Raw genomic sequence first — 8,872 nt, forward strand, 5'->3', positions numbered from 1 at the left:
CCCCACCCCCCACCCCCACCCCCACCCCCACCCCCACCCCCACCCCCCACCCCCACCCCCACCCCCACCCCCACCCCCACCCCCACCCCCACCCCCCACCCCACCCCCACCCCCACCCCCACCCCCACCCCCACCCCCACCCCCACCCCCCCCCCCACACCCACCCCCACCCCCACCCCCCCCACACCCACCCCCACCCCCACCCCCACCCCCACCCCCACCCCCACCCCCCACCCCCACCCCCCACCCCCCACCCCCAACCCCCCCCCCACCCCCACCCCCACCCCCACCCCCTCCCCCCACCCCCCCACCCCACCCCCACCCCCATCCCCCTCCCCCCCACCCCCACCCCCACCCCCACCCCCTCCCCCACCCCCACCCCCACCCCCACCCCCACCCCCCACCCCCACCCCCACCCCCCACCCCCCCCCCTCCCCCACCCCCCACCCCCACCCCCCACCCCCACCCCCCCACCCCCCCCCCACCCCCACCCCCTCCCCCACCCCCTCCCCCTCCCCCACCCCCACCACCCACCCCCACCCCCACCCCCCACCCCCACCCCCACCCCCACCCCCACACCCACCCCCACCCCCCACCCCCACCCCCACCCCCCACCCCCACCCCCCTCACCCACCCCCAACCCCCTCCCCCACCCCCACCCCCACCCCCACCCCCACCCCCTCCCCCACCCCCACCCCCACCCCCACCCCCCACCCCCACCCCACCCCCTACCCCCACCCCCACCCCCACCCCCACCCCCTCCCCCCACCCCCCACCCCCACCCCCCACCCCCACCCCCCACCACCCCCCACCCCCCACCCCCACCCCCCACCCCCTAACCCCACCCCCCTAACCCACCCCCCCACCCCCCACCCCCACCCCCACCCCCACCCCCTAACCCCCCCACCTCCCCCAAACCCTCCCACCCCCACCCCCACCCCCACCCCCTACCCCCACCCCTCCCCCCCCACCCCCTCACCCCCACCCCACCCCCTACCCCCAACCCCACACCCCCCCCACCCCCCACCCCCACCCCACCCCCTCCCCCACACCCCACCCCCACCCCCACCCCCACCCCCACACCCCTACCCCACCCCACCCCTCCCCCACCCCCACCCCACCCACCCCCCACACCCCACCCCCCTAACCCAACCCCACCCCCACCCCTCCCCCCCACACCCACCCCCACCCCCACCCCACCCCCTCCCCCCCACACCCTCCCCCCCCACCCCTCCCCCACCCCCACCCACCCCCACCCCCAACCCCTACCCCACCTAACCCAACCCTCCCCCACCCAAACCCTAACCCTCCCCCACCCCTCACCCACCCCCAACCCACCCCCTACCCCCACCCCCTCCCCCCTAACCCTACCCCTAACCCCTACCCCCACCCCTCACCCCCAACCCTACCCCCACCCCTACCCCCACACCCACCCCCACCCCCACCCCCACACCACCCACCCCTCACCCACCCCACCCTCACCCCCTCACCCCAACCCCCTCACCCCACCCCACCCCCTCCCCCCCCACCCCCCTCACCCCACCCCTACCCCCCTACCCCTCCCCCACCCCCTACCCCTACCCCCACCCCCACCCCCTCCCCCACCCCCAACCCCAACCCCACCCCCCCACACCCTACCCCACCCCACCCCCACCCCCACCCCCAACCCCCACCCCCCCCCTCCCCCACCCCCACCCCTCCCCCACCCCCCACCCCTCCCCCACCCCCACCCCCACCCCCACCCCCAACCCCACCCCCTCCCCCACCCCCACCCCCACCCCCCTACCCCACCCCCACCCCCCCACCCCCCACCCCCTACCCCCACCCCACCCCCTCACCCCCAACCCCCACCCCCACCTCCCCACCCCCACCCCCCACACCCCCCACCCCCACCCCACCCACCCACCCCCTACCCCCTCCACCCACCCCCCACCCCCCCCACCCCACCCCCAAACCCACACCCCACCCCCTCCCCCCAACCCCACCCTCACCCACCCCCCACCCCTACCCCCCACACCCCACCCCCACCCCCCCCACCCCCACCCCCCACCCCCACCCCCTCCCCTCACCCACCCCCCACACCCAACCCCCACCCCCTAACCCTCCACCCCCTCCCCTACCCCCTACCCCTCACCCCCCCCACCCCCCCCCTAACCCTACCCCTAACCCTAACCCAACCTAAACCTAACCCTAACCCTAACCCCCTACCCTAACCCTAACCCTAACCCTAACCCTAACCCTAACCCTAACCCTAACCCACCCTAACCCTAACCCCACCCTAACCCTAACCCCTAAACCCTAACCCTACCCCTAACCCTAACCCTACCCCTAACCCTACCCCTAACCCTAACCCTAACCCTAACCCTAACCCTAACCTAACCCTAACCCTACCCTAACCCTAACCTAACCCTAACCCTAAACCCTAACCTAACCCTAACCCCTAACCCTAACCCTAACCCTAACCCTAACCCCTAACCCTACCTAACCCTAACCCTAACCCCTAACCCTAACCCTAACCCTAACCCTAACCCTAACCCTAACCCCTAACCCTAACCCTAACCCTAACCCTAACCCCTAACCCTAACCCTAACCCTAACCCCTAACCCTAACCCTAACCCCCCTAACCCTAACCCCTAACCCTAACCCTAACCCTAACCCCTAACCCTAACCCTAACCCTAACCCTAACCCTAACCCTAACCCTAACCCATCGATGGCCCGTGCACGCCAGGCTACCAGCTTGCTGGTGGCCTGTTCTTTACTCAACACCTAACCAGCCAGTGCCTCGTGGGGTTGGGGGTGTCCCTGCCCTATAACAAACCCTAACCCTAACCAGGGGGTCCCTATAAAAAATATAAAAAACAAAAAAACAAGTAAGACAAGAAAGACAAGAGAGTCAAAGAAAAGCAGAGAGAAAGACAAAGTCACGTAAAAACAAGAAAAGTAAAAAGAGAAGTCACGTAAAACAAAGAGAACATGAATAACAAAGGACGGGATGTCAAACCAAGCAGGGGGTGCCATAAAAACAAAAAGAGAACTTAAAGACAAGAGAAAGACAAAGAGAAAACAAGTACGTGAAATAGGACGGGATGTCAAACCAAGTAGGGGGTGCCATAAAAACAAAGAGAAAATGAAGAGAAATATAAAGATAGAAAAACAAGTAAGAGAAGAAGAAAAACAAGTAAGAGAAACAGAAAAACAAATAAGAAGAAAAACAAGTAAGAGAAACAGAAAAACAAATAAGAAGAAAAACAAATAACAGAAACAGAAAAACAAGTAAGAGAAAGAGAGAAACAGAAAAACAAGTGAGAAACTAAGAAAGAAAGTTTGAAAGAAACACAAACAGAAAACCTAAAAGTGGGAGGAGACAACACAAGTATAAAAGCCAAGAGAGGCACACAGAGAACAAACAGACAGAAACATATTGGGCCAGCCTGAGGAAGGCGAAAATACGCCGAAACGTCGCGAAGGCCCAATAAAGTGCACTAAACCCAAGATATGGGTAATTTTTTGAACCCAGGGTAGGGACACCACCACCCAGCCCCATCGATGGCCCGTGCACGCCAGGCTACCAGCTTGCTGGTGGCCTGTTCTTTACTCAACACCTAACCAGCCAGTGCCTCGTGGGGTTGGGGGTGTCCCTGCCCTATAACAAACCCTAACCCTAACCAGGGGGGTCCCTATAAAAAATATAAAAAACAAAAAAACAAGTAAGACAAGAAAGACAAGGGAGTCAAAGAAAAGCAGAGAGAAAGACAAAGTCACGTAAAAACAAGAAAAGTAAAAAGAGAAGTCACGTAAAACAAAGAGAACATGAATAACAAAGGACGGGATGTCAAACCAAGCAGGGGGTGCCATAAAAACAAAAAGAGAACTTAAAGACAAGAGAAAGACAAAGAGAAAACAAGTACGTGAAATAGGACGGGATGTCAAACCAAGTAGGGGGTGCCATAAAAACAAAGAGAAAATGAAGAGAAATATAAAGATAGAAAAACAAGTAAGAGAAGAAGAAAAACAAGTAAGAGAAACAGAAAAACAAATAAGAAGAAAAACAAGTAAGAGAAACAGAAAAACAAATAAGAAGAAAAACAAATAACAGAAACAGAAAAACAAGTAAGAGAAAGAGAGAAACAGAAAAACAAGTGAGAAACTAAGAAAGAAAGTTTGAAAGAAACACAAACAGAAAACCTAAAAGTGGGAGGAGACAACACAAGTATAAAAGCCAAGAGAGGCACACAGAGAACAAACAGACAGAAACATATTGGGCCAGCCTGAGGAAGGCGAAAATACGCCGAAACGTCGCGAAGGCCCAATAAAGTGCACTAAACCCAAGATATGGGTAATTTTTTGAACCAGGGTAGGGACACCACCACCCAGCCCCATCGATGGCCCGTGCACGCCAGGCTACCAGCTTGCTGGTGGCCTGTTCTTTACTCAACACCTAACCAGCCAGTGCCTCGTGGGGTTGGGGGTGTCCCTGCCCTATAACAAACCCTAACCCTAACCAGGGGGGTCCCTATAAAAAATATAAAAAACAAAAAAACAAGTAAGACAAGAAAGACAAGAGAGTCAAAGAAAAGCAGAGAGAAAGACAAAGTCACGTAAAAACAAGAAAAGTAAAAAGAGAAGTCACGTAAAACAAAGAGAACATGAATAACAAAGGACGGGATGTCAAACCAAGCAGGGGGTGCCATAAAAACAAAAAGAGAACTTAAAGACAAGAGAAAGACAAAGAGAAAACAAGTACGTGAAATAGGACGGGATGTCAAACCAAGTAGGGGGTGCCATAAAAACAAAGAGAAAATGAAGAGAAATATAAAGATAGAAAAACAAGTAAGAGAAGAAGAAAAACAAGTAAGAGAAACAGAAAAACAAATAAGAAGAAAAACAAGTAAGAGAAACAGAAAAACAAATAAGAAGAAAAACAAATAACAGAAACAGAAAAACAAGTAAGAGAAAGAGAGAAACAGAAAAACAAGTGAGAAACTAAGAAAGAAAGTTGAAAGAAACACAAACAGAAAACCTAAAAGTGGGAGGAGACAACACAAGTATAAAAGCCAAGAGAGGCACACAGAGAACAAACAGACAGAAACATATTGGGCCAGCCTGAGGAAGGCGAAAATACGCCGAAACGTCGCGAAGGCCCAATAAAGTGCACTAAACCCAAGATATGGGTAATTTTTTGAACCAGGGTAGGGACACCACCACCCAGCCCCATCGATGGCCCGTGCACGCCAGGCTACCAGCTTGCTGGTGGCCTGTTCTTTACTCAACACCTAACCCCTAACCCTAACCCTAACCCTAACCCTAACCCCTAACCCTAACCCTAACCCTAACCCTAACCCTTAAAAATAATTAAAATATACAATAATGTCAATTTAATGAGACAATAATAGGATAATACAATAAAATAAGGATTATAATAAAGAGGAAAAACCCTGGGGGACCTTGCCGCCCGGGATGGGGGCAGGTATGGACAGTGCATTGGAGCCCGGCCCCCTTCGGGGACCGGTCTCCCAACTTTATCGTCCCCTACTTCTAAGACACTTGATCTTATACAGGGGAATGCAAAGAATTGGGGCTACACGACATTGCTTTTGCTTGAGGACCACTACAGAGAAGAGAAAAAAAAAGCGTCTCCGATTGTGGTAGCGAAACCTATCAAACGGCAGAATACATAGATTATTTTCTGAATCCCCTTTCGGTTAAACACCCATCATACGTGAAGGATACTTACCATTTCATTGGCATGATTAAAAATTTAAAAATTCCACACAATTCATTGTTCTTCACGATCGACATAGACAGTCTTTACACTAATATAGACACAAAAGCCGGATTGACAGCAGTTAAAAACATACTTCAGAAGTATCCCCAACAAGACAGGCCGGATCGACAGTTGTTAGCCCTATTGGAAATTAATTTAACTAGGAATGACTTCGAATTTAATAACCAATTTTTTCTCCAAATCAAAGGGGTGGCAATGGGCAAAAAGTTTGCCCCCGCCTACGCCAATATCTTTATGGCGGAGTGGGAGGAAGCGGCTCTGGGGAAGTGTCCCCAAAAACCCTTCCTTTATGTTAGATATTTGGATGACATATTTGGAATCTGGACCCACTCACAGGAAGAATTTACGGAATTCATCCAGATTTTAGACACTCACGATCCCTCCATTAGACTCAAACACAAATCGGACCATCATTCTATTGACTTCTTAGACACCACTGTCTACAAAGGGGAATTGTTTCAAACAGATCAAAGTTTAGACATCAAGGTCTTTTTCAAAGAAACGGACACACATTCACTGCTGTTCAAGACCAGCTTCCACCCCACTCACACTTATAAGGGACTAATTAAGTCACAATTGATTAGATTTCAACGAATCTGCACGCAGGACTCTGATTTCATGGGAGCAGTCAACACACTATTCGCCGCATTAAAGAACAGAGGCTACTGCCGATCATTTCTGAGACGTTGCCTCAAAACCTTTCGGAACCGGAAACCCGCATCAGACAAGGACTTTATCCCACTCATCACGACCTTTTCTTCAGCTAGTAGATTGCTCAACAACAAATTCAAAAAGAATTTTCGAGAAATCATTGCGAGTTCGGGACTTTTGGATAACCACCAAGTTATCTCAGCATACCGCAGGAACAAGAACCTGAAGGATTATTTAGTCAGGGCAAGACTGCCACCTATTCAGCCAAAGCGGAGCACCAACATTCTATCGGATACATTAGTAAAACTGGAGTATGTACAGAACAGGATCAACAAAACTATTTACAAAGTTACACAAATTTTCACACCTCAGACCTGCAATTGTGTATATATTATCTTTTGCTCACAATGTGGGACACAATACATTGGCGAAACAAAGAACTCGATCTCCACCAGGATGACACAACACAGATACAACATCAGACACAAGAAAGAAACCCATACACTCTTGGTTAAACACTTTATTTCTCATGGTTGGCAGAGTCTGAGGGTTGCTGGAATCCAGAACAATTCAGGTTGGACAGATGGACAAAGGAAGAAACGGGAGAGAGAATGGATCCATCGGTTGAACACAAAGGAACCTTGGGGATTGAACATGAAGAACAACTGACAGCAACTATTCGGGTTGCTCGACGTTCGATCCCCAACCCCGTTTTCATTCCTAACCCTAACCCTCATTGGATTTGGACCCCAACCCAACCCCAAGCCCTGAACCTAACCATTTGGATCTTTTATTTCTAACCCCGACCCAGTCATAAGCCCTAACCCTAACCATTTTGATCTTTTGTCTCTAACCCCAACCCGATTCACAAGCCCTAACCCTAACCATGGGGGTCTTTACTTTTCATTTCCCAACCCCCACTCACATGGGGAACCCTCATGTTTGTTGTGTTACTAACATTATTAAGACCACACGCAAAACTATTTAAAAACACAAAGGAATACACAAAAACGCATCACATATCTTTAAAAACATCAAAAATCTTGATTTCAATTTTTTCACATTAGTTAAAATTTCTTTTCAACGTTTCATACGGTTGTAAATAGTTAAAAATAATTTTTCCTGTTTGAAGCATTGTTTATCTTCAAAACATGCAAACTTCATGTCTACAAATGTAAATAAAAGCACTAAAAATGAATAAGCAACAAAAAAATTAAAAAAAACCATTAAAAAACAACAAAAAAAACATTTAAAATCATTTCATAAAATACTAAAAACAATTTAAAACACAGTTTTATCTACAACATTTAGTGTGGTTAAAAAGGATTAAAAAATATGTTAAAAACAATTTTGTCATGTTTACAAATGTAAATAAAAGCACCAAAAATGAATAAGCAACAAAAAAATTAAAAAACCATTAAAAAACAACAAAAAAAACATTTAAAATCATTTCATAAAATACTAAAAACAATTTAAAACATAGTTTTATCTACAACATTTAGAGTGGTTAAAAAGGATTAAAAAATACGTTAAAAACAATTTTGTATTATTTGACTATGTACATATTTTCCATTTTCTGTGTTTTTTCATTATTATAGGCAAGGCTGCATAACTTTAAAACATCAGTTCATTGAAAACTGCATTTTTAGTTTAGTTCGTCAGAGGCTATATAAGGAGAGGAGTGCTGAACACCCTCATTCTAGCCCTGACAGCCAAAGGAGCAACATCTCCAGATTATTCACAGCAGCCACTTTTTCGTTTTGTACCGCGTGTGCCCTGGCCTGAAGAAGACCCGGTGGGGTCGAAACGTTGCCCCGGGCACACTACCATTTGGCCTATTTTGAATTTATTAAAAATTAATCAGTTTTTCTTTATTTTTTTATAAAAAACAAACGCTTTCTTTTTTTCTCATTATTATTTTTTTGCACTATAAATTAGATACATTTTCATTCATACCTACATTCATAAATAACAGACAAACAAAATTTATTAAATTATAATACCAAAGGCTGCATCATCCACACAAAACTTTATTATTAGATAACAAAGGCTTCATCACAGACAAGACAATAATGGTCTACCTGGATGAGGACCAGGATTGGATCCCTGTACGGTACCGGGGACGGCGTCTTGTGCCTGGTGGCCGTAACAGGCAGTGGAGTAGCGGGAGGGCCCAAGGGAAGGACCGTGCACCTCCGCGTCCCTTTAGGGGCCGGAACACTTTTCCTCTCCCTAACCCTAACCCCTAACCCTAACCCTAACCCTAACCCCTAACCCTAACCCCACTCCATTAATCTGGCCCTAACCCCTAACCCTAACCCTAACCCCTAACCCTAACCACTCCATTAATCTGGCCCTAACCCTAACCTAATTAACCAAAACCCTTAAAAAATGAGCCCCAACCCATATTCTGGCCCTAACCCTAACCACTCCAT

The sequence above is a fragment of the Rhamphochromis longiceps genome, linkage group LG22 (genome assembly GCF_057381845.1).
Source record: "Rhamphochromis longiceps isolate RC_006_pf linkage group LG22, R_longiceps_female_GT1.1, whole genome shotgun sequence".
Classification (NCBI taxonomy): Eukaryota; Metazoa; Chordata; class Actinopteri; order Cichliformes; family Cichlidae; genus Rhamphochromis; species Rhamphochromis longiceps.